The sequence below is a fragment of the Mirounga angustirostris genome, unplaced genomic scaffold, assembly GCF_029215605.1.
Source record: "Mirounga angustirostris isolate CCGP_5_RB_7025 unplaced genomic scaffold, mMirAng1.0.hap1 SCAF_7, whole genome shotgun sequence".
Lineage (NCBI taxonomy): Eukaryota > Metazoa > Chordata > Mammalia > Carnivora > Phocidae > Mirounga > Mirounga angustirostris.
In genome coordinates, this window is record NW_026991715.1 from 61,650,996 (window position 1) to 61,663,562 (window position 12,567).

At 43.7% G+C, this 12,567-nt stretch overlaps 1 protein-coding gene and 1 long non-coding RNA gene across 2 annotated transcripts in view; one reads left to right on the top strand and one right to left on the bottom strand.

Moving 5' to 3' along the window:
- FAM151B (family with sequence similarity 151 member B) overlaps positions 1–12,567 on the top strand; it is a 109,265-nt gene that overhangs the window by 75,414 nt on the left and 21,284 nt on the right. The window lies entirely within an intron of this gene.
- Positions 2,291–10,017, bottom strand: LOC135365396 (uncharacterized). The gene is made up of 3 exons (XR_010413107.1): positions 7,029–10,017; positions 5,379–5,504; positions 2,291–4,089 (listed from the first exon to the last, which is right to left on the bottom strand). It is a non-coding gene; the product is annotated as an uncharacterized LOC135365396 (long non-coding RNA).

Below are 12,567 nucleotides of genomic sequence, written 5' to 3' on the forward strand. Positions count from 1 at the left end.
ACTTGACATTATATTTAAGAGATGCAAACTGCCAATGGTCATAGTTTGTTCTTTTTTTTTTTTTTTTTCTGTGTAGAATTCCGCTGTGTGAATTTACCTATATTCATTATACTACTGATAGACATTTGGGTAATTCTCAGGTTTGAGACATTATAAATAATGCTGCTAGGAACATTATAGTAAATGTCTTTGGTGAACGTATATACACATTTTTGTTGGGTACATACCTATGAAACATACATACATCCATATATGTTCAACTTCTGCAGATATTGCAAAATAGTTTTTCCAAAGCAGATGATCTAATTTTCACTCTATTAGTTTCCTTTTGCTACTTGTAACAAATTACCATAAACTTAGTGACTTAAAAGAACACAAATGTATTCTTTTAGAGTTTTGGAGGTCAGAAGTCCCAATTGTTGGCTTTTCCAGTTTCCAGAGGCTGACTACCTTTTTTGGCTTGTGGCCCCTTATTCTGACTTCCAATCTCAATCTCTCTCTCTCTCTCAACTCTGCTGCTGTTGTCACATGTCTTTTTCTCCCTCTGCTTCCTTCTCTCCCTTTGATCCTCTTGCCTCACTCTTACAAGGACCTTTTATGATTATATTGGGTCCACTCAGATAATCCAGAATAATCTCCCATCTGAAGATCCTTAGTTTAATCACATATGCAAAGTTCCTTCTGTGATACAAGGTAACATATTCATAGATTCCAGAGACAAGGATGTGAACCTCTTTGGGGGGCCATTATTCACTCTACTACACCTATCAGCAGGGTATTGAAACCTGCTATGTTGGATGGATAGAGGCTGGACTGAACAAAAAAAAAAAAAAAGAAAGAGAGAAAGAAAAAAGGATGATGAAGCCCTGAGATTCAATTCACCTGGAGGATTGACTCTGTTGCCGTAGGGGCTGTGCCAGGGCTGGGAGGCAGGAGGAGGAGTCTGATGCTGGAAAATTATCTCTGGCCACCATGATCCTGGCGTCACCAACATATCTGGGGCCAAGGGCTTTCATAAAGAGAATGAGAGTCTAGGTCGATTTGGGCCTGGGCACCCTGCCAAGTGAAATGTTAGGGAAGGATTGGTAACAGCAAAAAAACAATGGTGAACAGATCACATTATGCACTATGGGTAAGGTCCTGTGGTCAGTAGACAGTGTCCCACCCCATCCATGTTGCTGTCCATCCTACAGGCTCTGAGGACTGATCCTTTTTAGCGTTGCTGGTGGAATTATGGGGTAGGGTGAAGATGGGATGGGATGGCAGAGCCTGCATTCTAGGCAGGCATGCCCATGCCTTCATTGTAACTTGAATGTTAAAGGGAGATGGATGGCTTTCACACTCTAGATTTGAGGATGAGGACATATAGTTTTCTTTTTTTTTTTTTTGATTTTATTTATTTGTTTGAGAGAGAGAGAACGAGTAGTGGGGAGGGGCAGAGGGAGAGAGAGAGAGAGAGAAGCAGACTCCCTGCTGAGCAGGAAGCCTGACACAGGGCTCAATCCCAGGACCTGGAGATCATGACCTGAGCCAAGGCAGATGCTTAACTGACTGAGCCACCCAGGTGCCCCGAGGCCATATAGTTTCTACTTCCTTCTGGCCTCATTTTGATCCAGCCACCACAATCTTGAAGGAGCTAGGACAGATGTTATTATCCCCGTTTTACCAAAGAGATCAGCAGGGCTCCAAGCAGCTTTCTGATTTACTCCAGGGGCCTCAGGAATGGGACCAGAACAGAGCAATCCTCATAGCTCTTCTTGCTCCCCTTGGCACTGTTCCATCTCCCTGGTGTGTGAGATCCACTGACACCTGAAGTCATGGGAGCTGAGAGGCAGAACTGAACCCACATGCACAAACCAAATTGGACACATCCTACCTTGTGGGTGATACAGTGGGATTACCTGGTTTTATGCCATCAAAAATATGTTTTGGTGGAGTTTTAGGAACATGTAACAGTAGATGCTTGTGTTTGATAAGCATCTTGATCAGAAATCCCTCCATCAACTTTCTGCCTTCCAGAAATAAGCTGAACACTTTGGTCTATTGATGGAACCCCTCCATTTCTCTTCAAAATTGTGGTTTATACTATAAGTCTACTATCTATTTAATTCAGATCTCAAGACAGAGAGGAGATGTGTGATTAGTCTGCCATTTTGAATTAAAAATCCCTTGGTTATCATCCTCCTAGCCATAATCATCATTAATAACTGCTCCCCTGTCTTGAACAACTTCCCCCTACCCCGGCCTTTTCGTCTTCCCTTCTACCCCAGCCCCCCTTAGGTTTCTCTGCCTTGACCACTTACTTAAGTTGTTCCAAGGACAGTGTCAAGTTGTTGGAATCTCCTTTTACCTCACCCTTTTCAACTTCCTGGGAACACTGCTCTACTGTCACCCTGGGACTTTGTTCTGTGATTTCCTGGATGGACCCCATTTTATAGGTCTGTGTCTTCCTCGTTCTTAATTCGCTTCCTCTATTTGTGGATAATATCTCTCCAGTAACTTCCTAAAAAGGGTATGTGGAAGGTAAATTTGGAGTCCTTGCATATCTGAAAATGTCTTTATTCTACCCTAACACTGTTTGATTGTTTATCTGAGTATAAAATTCTAAGATGAAAATAATTGTCCTTCAGAAACCTGAAAGCATTCCTCCTTTATCCTCTAGTTCCCAGAGTTACTGAGAAAAAATCTGAAGCCATTCTGATTCCTGATTTTATTTGGGACATTCCTACCCCCACTCCCACTCCTTTTGGAAACATGTAGGATTTACTCTTTTTCTACAGTGCTCTAAAACGTCACTATTACTCGCTTTGGTCTTCACTTATTTATTTATTTACTTATTTACTTATTTATATACTTATTTTAAAGATTTATTTATTTATTTGAGAGAGAGCATGTGTGTGCGAAGGGGGCTGGGCAGAGGGAGAGAGAGAGCATCTCAAGCAGACTCCCCACTGAGCCAGTACCAGACTCTGGGCTCAACCCTGAGATCACGACCTGAGCCGAAACAAAGAGTCGGAGGCTCCCAGGCGCCCTAGGCCGGGGTTGTTTTTATGTAATCTTTTAGGCACTTAGTAAGCCCTTCACATCTGGAAACTCATGTATTTCAGTTCTGGGAAATTTTCTTGGAAAGCAGTTATTAAAGAGTGCAGTGAACAACATATAGATAGTTGGAACTTGATTTTTTAACTTTGAAGAGAAAGCACAGAAGATGTAATTATAATTGCAGAAGAGACTAACCTTTTATCAATCTCAGTGATATAAAGATAACAGTAGAGATGGCAGAGCGGAGAGTTCAGAGAAGGAAAGTGAGTGGCAGGAGAGCGGGGGCTCTGATAGCCTCATCTTACAAAGTAGGGGGTGGCAGTGAAAAGATGCTATCTACGTTTGACTGACTAGAAATGACAGATGTAATTACTGGAGACACTGGGATAGTGACACGACTATCATGGGAAGCAGTGGTGTAGTGAGGGAGCAAGCCAGGTTTGGGGGAGAGAATGACCTGTGCTAGGGAAGTGCGGGGGTGGGGAGGGGAAGCATTTAAACAGGCAACTCTTCTTGACTAATTTTTCGCCTGTCTTTCACAAACTCCATCTAATATCTTTTTTTTTTTTAAAGAAAAAAAATGTTTGAGGTAAAATTCACACAACAAAATAAACTGTCTTAAAATGAACAATTCAGAAGTTTCAGAGATGGTTTTTGAAAGCTTTAAGTGGTGTGTCCAGAGTAGTTGTGGCAGACTGGGGACAATGGGCAACCCTCCTGGGTGGGTGTAGGAGAGCTGAGGTGAGAGTGTCTCAGGTCTCAGGTTCTGGAGCTCCTGCCTCTCCAGCTCCTGGGACCCGCTGGGCTTGGCTTGGGAGCCAAGGGGAGGCTCTGTCCCTGGTCCTCAGTGGGCAGTGGGCAGTGGGCGGAGCTATCGCCTCCTTGCCTCCGCTGCCAATGGCCCAGATCTTCTCATCCATTCAGGAAAATATTTAGTTTCAGCTCTTGAGATGCAAATACATTTTTCAAGGCCTTTTTCATTTAAGAAAAGATCCAAATACAGTGAATATTATCTTTCATGGCAGGTTCTCTGTAGGAGAGGAGAGGCTATAGGAAAACATTAAACAGTAAGCTTCTTGTCACACTGAGCAAAACAGAGCTTGTTTTACTCCCTATATTCATCATTTTCTTCCCCCATGGTTTCTTTCCAGTCATTTTTTCATGTCTCCCTCTTTCTCCATACTGTCCTATCATAACAGGAAGCCCCCTGGCTGAGCCTTTCCCCAACATTTTCTAAACCTTGACAGCTTCGTGTGGGAATGGACTCCTTGCTATTCCCAAGCTTGCCAGCATTTTCCTGATTCATCTTTGGGAGAAGATTGCTTTCCTGTTCTGGGAAGGAAAAAAAAAGTACTTCTGATGTGCTAGAAAGATTGTGAGGGCTACACCTTCATTTAAGGGTCCATGCTTAAAATCTGTAAGCCTTAGATTTGGATGTGCCCAGTCTTAAAACCCCTAGCTGTCCACAGAGGTCCCACACACTGTGCCTTTCCTGATAGGAGGAAAGTTGCCTTAAAGAATAGTTTCATAATAGCCTTCGAAAGTTACCAGAGAGCAATAAAATCTGTTTTGTGTTCAACCCTTGGTCCTTAGGCTACAATCCTTAGGCCAGGCCATCTTTTCCCTGGTGGTAGGGGCTGGGCCTCTGTATCTTCTCTATATCCTAGCAGATGAATATTTAAATGGCTCTCTTGGATTGAGTCCTTCCGAGTTGAGAGGCCCGTTTTTTTGTTCCCTCTGCATATTGGCTTCTGTGATATTATGAAAAAGCTGGAGTTTTCTAAAATTTAGGAGATGCCTATGATTCTTTACTTGGACTTTGTAAATGGCTTAGCAAATACAACTGCAGGAGTAGCAGGGTTACGCAGTTTTAGGACTGCTTCCTCAGAACCTAAGTGGGTATATCCAAATCCTCTTCTGGAATTCAGAATTTTAAGACCATGAGGAACTGCTCGGCATTATGATAAGAAAGATTGACCTTGTTGAGGGTAGAGTTGGCGTTGGGGCCTGAATGTAGAGAAAATGAGTGTTGGACTCTGAGGAGAAGATACAGGGCCTAATGGAGAGGCCAGTTGGGGTACCCCTTAAAAGGAATAATTGACCTGTGGACTTTGAGGCAGTCAGGAAGAGGATCTAGATTTAAATATCAGTGAAGATGGCTTTGGGCCCAATTCTAATGTTTTTACCAAATGGGATTCTCCTTCTCTCCCTCTCTATCATTCTCTTTCTCTCTCTATATATATGTATTCTATATATTCTCTCTCTCTCAATATATATATATATATTCTCTCTCTCTCTCTCAATATATATATGTATATGTACGTATATATACTCACATATCAAAGAAATCCATGGCTGGTACAGCTGGTTCCTTCCCTCTTCCTGTTCAGCCATCCTCAGTTTTCATCTCATGATCACAAAATGGCTGCTTGACTTCCAGGTATCTTGTCCACATTCCAAAGCTGGAGAAGTGTAAGGGTCAAAGGGCAAAAGATGTACACCATCTGTATCTCTCCTGTTTTTTTCTTTTCTTTTCAGTAAAACAATAGTTTTCCTTGGTTCCTGACCCCAAACTGGGTCATATGGCTACCTCTGCTTGTGAGGGAAGCAAGATTTTTTTTTTACAGAGTTCACTGAAATTACAATAAAATCAAGGTTCTGTTGGTAAAAAAGACAGACTAACGTAAGTTTCTATGTGACCCTTAACAATGACTTAACCTCTCTGTTTGCCGGTTTCCTCATCTGTAAACCTGAAATTGGACCATAACTGTGCCTATCTTAGAGAGTTATCGTGAAGATTAAATGAGTCGATTTTCATAAATCATACAAAACATAACACTATAAAAGTGTTAGTGAAATACATTGGTAAAGGGGAGAGTGTCCGCTGGGTGGGCAGTTAGTAGGGCCTCCCACTAAGCATGGCCATTCTGCATGGCAGTTCTCTTCTGCAATAGCCGCCTGTTGAACATGACACCTGAAATTAGCTATACTTCAGGGATTAAGGGAAGAGCGGCCGCCCTCACTCGACAAGGACACGGCGCGCGGGGCAGGAGCCCGGGAAAGCTTTGTAAGGTGATCCGTAGAGAGTGCGCCGGGGGCTAAACTCCTTAAAGTAACAAGGCACAACCGCAAGAGTAGCAGCCGAGCTGCAGCTGGGATAGAGCGGCCTTTCCCAGCTTCCCTTGCAGCCAGTGTGGCCACGTGACCACGCTTCCGCTACCGGGAGTGAGTGGGAGTGAAGTGTGCGCAAGGGGAGAGGCCCGGCCTTTGCCTTGCGCCGCTTCTCGCATCCGGTGCGATGCTGGACTCCTCTGTGAAGACGGGAGAACCGCCGGGAAGCGCGGATCCCTGAATGAGTGTGCGATACAGAGCCACCCACTGACCTGGGCCGCCTACCCTGGACGGTTAGTTATATGCGAAAGAACATTTTGTTTGAGCCACTGCGTTTGGGACTTACTCATTCCAGCCTTTTACCTCAGCTAATACAATGACTATCCTTTTTTTTTTTTAAAGATTTTATTTATTTATTTGACAGAGAGAGACACAGCGAGAGAGGGAACACAAGCAGGGGGAGTGGGAGAGAGAGAAGCAGGCTTCCCGCGGAGCAGGGAGCCCGATGCGGGGCTCGATCCCAGGACCCGGGATCATGACCTGAGCCGAAGGCAGACGCTTAACGGCTGAGCCTCCCAGGCGCCCCTATCATCATTTGATATTTAGGCAATGATAATAACATAGGCTACCTGTAGGGAGGGGAACTGCGGTTGAGGGAGAGTGGTGGGAGGGAGTGTCGTTTTGTGTTTACTCCATATCTAGAATTGCTGAAATTTGAACCATAGAAATGTAATACTTAAAAACAAAAAAATTTCACCTCTCGTCAATTAAAAAACCTTAAAATGGAAATTATTTAGTTAAGTAGAAACGTTGATCTTGCACCACCGAAGTCTGCCCGTGATTGGCACTCAACCAGCGCTTACCTACTCCCTTACCTTGGAATCCTGTGACCGGGGCAAGGGAAAAGAGGATGGGTAAAGCTGGCAGAAAGGAGCAGCCAGGTGAGTTCCTGAGTGGAAGGCAGAGCTGCAGTGCTCTGCTCGTCTCTGCGGAAGACCACTCATCGGCATGCCAGCAGTCGGACTCCTCATCCTCCAATTAGACTGTGCATCAGCGTGAAGGAGATGGTCCCTGCATGCAGATTGATGTCACATCCATTTCCTGAGCATCCGATGTGCCAAGATGGTATCTTTTAATAGGAGGCGCTCCAAGAGACTTGTCCTGAATTTTTGGTTGGATGAGCAAGGTGACATTTTATGCCAATTGAAGGAGAATTCAGTTTGCATCCTTGTAACTTGAGTTGATTTTTCCTGCCTCCTATATTTTATGGTGCTAAGAAAGAATGATTTATTATTTTCCTATTGATGATTTCCAACAAAGCTCCCATTTCAGAGACAAAAGGAAAGGGGCAGTATATAGAGTGATTTTCTCCTTAGGGACAAAATAGGAGTTTCTTATTAATGTGGAGCTAGGGAGGGCATTGTGTGATTGATAGTTCAGTTTCCTCAAAATCTTATGAATATTTGAAATTCCTGTTTTATTCTTGCTTTGTTTTCTTTTTCCATACAATGGCTCCTTTTATAAGCTCTGGCCCCTGGGAAAACACGGATGGCATTTCCCCCTCCCAGGTGCCCTTGAACTCTGGGTATTTTTCCCAGGAGAATTTGTCAGTTGAAATATTTGGTAAATTAGTAACAGAAAAAGGAATCAAATAGTTTCAGAAACCACTTTTTAATAGTTTGAAAGTTAGAACATTAAAAAACGAATGCATTGTTGGTACCAGTTTAATTACCTCAGTTTAATCATCCCCTTTGGTTCTCCGTTGCCCACCAGACCAAGCTTTATGCTGGTCCCTGAGGGTCCCTCGTACAGCTGACACATGCCCTCCCAGCCTTGCTGCCCAGCATTCGCTGTGGGATTCATCCAGAGCCACGGCCAGACTGCTGCTGGCTCCTGGGGGCACACGGCCCATGACTTACCCCTCAGATGTCACCTTGTCATGAAGTAACCTCCCCCCTTCAACCAGATGCTGCAACCACAGTTTGTGGATTTGGGTCCATGTCCTGTGGACTTAGCGGCACCGAGCTAGTCTTTACCATCTTCACTGCTCTGCAGCCGCTGGCCCATAGTAGGTGCTTAGGAAAGTGAATTGCACTTAGGGGCTAAAGAAGCGAACCAAGGCCAGATTCTTCTCTGTCAAAAATGTGCTCTCTGATGGGGCTGGCACACCACCGCCCAGGGGCCAAGTCTAGCTGCTGCCATTCTTGCAAGGCTCATGAACTAAGGTTTTCACATTTTTAACTGGTTGGAAACAAGCAAAAGAATTATTTCATGACATTTGAAAATGATGTGAAATTTCAGTATTCATAGATCAGGTTTTATTGGAACCCAGCCACACCGTTGGTTTACATGTTGGTTGTTGCTGTCTTTCCAGTTTCACGGCGCAGTGGACTCCTTGCAATGGAGATCATATGACCCGCCAAACGTGAAATAATTCACTGTCACTTCACGGAAAGTTTGCTAGCCCCTGCTCTATAGGCTAAGGACTTTCAAATGGAAATATTCATTTTTGCTCTCTTCCAAATCTGCAGCTGTGCTAGGGGCATAAATGGGTGTTACTTCCCCATTTTTAAAATACTATTTACTGGGGGCGCCTGGGTGTCTCAGTCGGTTAAGGGCCCGACTCTTGGTTTTGGCTCAGGTCATGATCTCAGGGTCGTGGGATGGGTTCCATGCTTAGCGTGGAGTCCGCTTGTCCCTTCCCTCCCGCCCCCGACGTGCGTGCTCTCTCAAATAAAATAAAGACTATTTACTATTTTGGAATTTTCTGAGCAACAGTCCTATGTATGATAAGCCAGAAGTATTCAATTCCTGCCACCCTCAAGAACATTCAGCAGAGGTACATTCAGTACATCAAATAAGTACCTGTGCTGTGCGGGTGGGGGGGTGGCTCTCTGGAGATAATGCTGATGAGCAAGATTAACACAGTCCCTACCGTTGTGTTGCTAGTTCTAATGTGGGGAAAATAAAGCAATCCATAACACAGAGTATGATCACTGCTTTTTTTTTTAAGTGTTTTTTTTTTTGTTTTTGTTTTTTTTTTTAGTCTGACAGAGACAGCGAGAGAGGGAACACAAGCAGGGCGAGTGGGAGAGGGAGAAGCAGGCCTCCTGCTGAGCAAGGAGCCCAGTGCGGGGTTCGATCCCAGGACCCTGGGATCATAAGCTGAGCCGAAGGCAGACGCTTAACGACTGAGCCACCCAGGCGTCCCTGATCATTGTTTTGATAGAGAAGTTAGAAGGTACTCAGAGAACAGAAGGCAAGAATACCTTAGCTTGTCTATGTAACATCAGGGAAGGCTTCTCAGAGGAGGGGACATTTCCAGTGAGACCTGAAAGACGAGTAGGTGTCATATCAGTGAAGAGTCTTTTACATGGAGAGACAAGCTTCTATCTTATTTAAGCTACTGTTATTTGAGTCTCTGCTATATGTGTCCAAACCTGTATCATAATGAATACATTCCTTTTTTTAAGATTTTATTTTTATGTAATCTCTACACCCAACATGGGGCTCAAACTCACAACCCTGAGAACAAGAGTTGCACACTCCACTGACGAGACAGCCAGGTGCCCCCATTCTTTGGACCACAGTAGACACTTCCTTAAGCAGTTGGAAGGACCCACTTCTCCTGTGACACTGGAGTCAGAGCCACTACGTGGCCCAGTGCAGGGAGGAGCTTTGCGTTCCAGGATAGAGGACTCTGGGTTGCTGGCCGGTTGTTTCTCTTTAGGGAGGTTTTCTTTGGTCGGCCCCTGAATATCTGAAAAATATATCAAAAATAAAAGGCCTCTTATGTGGGGATGCCACTGCAGTTTGTCGGACAAATTCCTCTCTGAACTTAATGTTTATTCTAGAAGACTATCTCAGTCCTTGAGCTCCTTGACAGAACTCTCTTTCCTTCTCTCTTCTAAATTTCTCTTCCACATTGGCCATAGAAAGGGTCCTACCTAATGGCAGCAATCTGGTGGGAGTCTGCTTGCCACTTTTGTTTTCAGGGTGGAAAAATTGTTTCTGAGGCTTAGTGGATTTGCTTTGGAATGAGGCTGAGAGGACTTAGCTCTAGTGTCTCTTCTGACATCTATCACCTAAATTCCAGGTAATTCAGACATCCCAGCTGATCTCTAAAACCAGGACAATGCAAAGTCTTAGGGAAATTAACATCATCTCTGTGAAGAACTTTAGACCAGGACTAAACACCACATATTATTTTTTTACTTTAAAAATCAATAACAGCCTGTGCTCTGAATGAAGATGTGCTTTTTCCTTCCAGTGATTCATTATTCATTTCAGATACTCTGTCATCCAGAGGAGCCATGTAAATATGAAAAGCCAGCCCAATAAATTAGTATCCCGATGAATATGTTTTCATTAACTGGACCAATCCCTGATTCATATAAATCAATGAAGAGATGAAGTAATGCTGGAATAATCAATCAGCTGTAAACCTCTCCAGAACATAATTAACCTCTTATGGATGCCTCCAGGATGTGTTGAATTTGTAATCACAAGTGAGAAAACTGTGTAGTGGACATTTGTCAGTTTTGGTTGTCCAGCATCCGAACACTCTATTTTCGTGAGTGCCAGATGAATGGAGGTCAGGATCAGGCTTCCTACTCTGGAAGCTGGAGAGGAGCAGATAATCCAGCTTTGGACTCCTTGGACCCTTGTGTGGACATCTGACCAGGGCTCAGCCAAACAGAAGCTCTTTCCCCGAGACCTTGGCCCTTCAGGGAGGGGTAATGAGGCCAGAGACAGTCAAAGAGCATTCAGAGTGGCTGGATGGAATTAAGACTTGAGTGGATGGTGACAGGTATCCAGGGCTGATGATGCCAGAGCCAGCATCCTACATGGACTGAACCTCTGGTGGGATCTTGACTGTGCCATGCACCCCTGAGTTCCTATTTCCAAGACTAATTCTCCAGTTTCCCTGGAATTCTTTGACACACCCAGTATCTTTCCAGTAAATATCTTTTTTGTATAAGTTAGCCAATATTGGTTTTATTATTTGCAAAAACACTGGCTATATCATACTCTATGTGAGAATAAGATACATGATATTATTCTGTACCTGGTCCAGTTCTAGACCAGGGAGAATTAATTTTAAAACTACAGTTACTTTAAGGGTCCAACTGACAGGAAAGCATATATTTTACAAAGAATGTTGAGTTGTAACATGTTTGTTCAGTGCACTTAATTGCTACTCATTCTTTGAAAGGACAAAGGACCAATCAGAGACAGGCCACAGTCTCCGTGAGAGCCTGACAGAAAGGCAGTGGTGTTTTAGAATTCAAAGGGACCTTTGAAACCATCTCATCCAAACCCCTTATTTTACAAATAAGAAAATTGAGGTTCAGGCTAGCTAAATGATTTATCCCAAATTGCATAGCCAATTATGGAGGAGCAGGGATTGTAATCAGACACCCACTCCTGGAGAATTGTTTTATTTGGCAGGAAAGACAGGCAGGTGAAGAAGGGAGTGGCAAAGACAGGTATCTAGTTTGCAGAACTGGGAACAAAAAATGTCTGTTTGGTTCCAAGGCCAGGGCAGTCACAGAATTAGAGACTCTGACTCTGGGGTCAGAGTGTTGCTACACAGAAAGGCTGGCTGGGGGTCGAGATACTGCTGGAATGCAGGGTTGGCTAAGAGCAGGATAGTCTCAATGCGAGAACCAAGCCTGAATTTCTCTCATCCCTGAGATGTGTGGACAAGGAGCCTAAGTGTTTAAACACTTAAAAAAAAAAAAAAAAATGCAAACCCTGTAGGAACTTGTCACTTTCTAAAACTCTCATGAATCCAGCTGTAACTCTTAGAACTTTGATTCCCTCTTTTTTTGGTCTGGATATTGACATGCCTAGTAGAATCTCATTGCAAATGGACTTCTCATCCGTTGGTGACACTGTCTAGTTGTTAGGTAGAATTATCCCTTTAATTTGAGATACTTGCTTTACTTTGTTGGGCAGATATTAGTTATATGGACACCCACCCCCCAAAAAGGAACTAATAAATCATTTAGAAGAATGGACTTTGACTCCTCTAGGCTTGAAAATCAACATTTAAAATAAACCTGCTTTGGGGTGCCTGGTTAGCTCAGTCGGTTGAGCAGCTGCCTTCAGCTCAGGTCATGATCTCAGGGTCCTGGGATGGAGTCCTGCATCGGGCTCCCTGCTCAGTGGGGAGTCTGCTCCCTCTCCCTCTAACCCTTCCCCCTGCTCGTGCTCTCTCTCTCTCAAATAAATGGATGAATAGAATCTTTAAAAAAAAAGTAGGTTTTATAAAAAAAAATAATAAACCTGCTTTCTCAAGCATCACTACCATACAGCATGCTTTCATGTCACATTATTGACAGATGTTTCCAAAGCATTGATGTACTTCAGGATAACTCATCTCTTCTGTTATGATATTGCCCTTTAGAA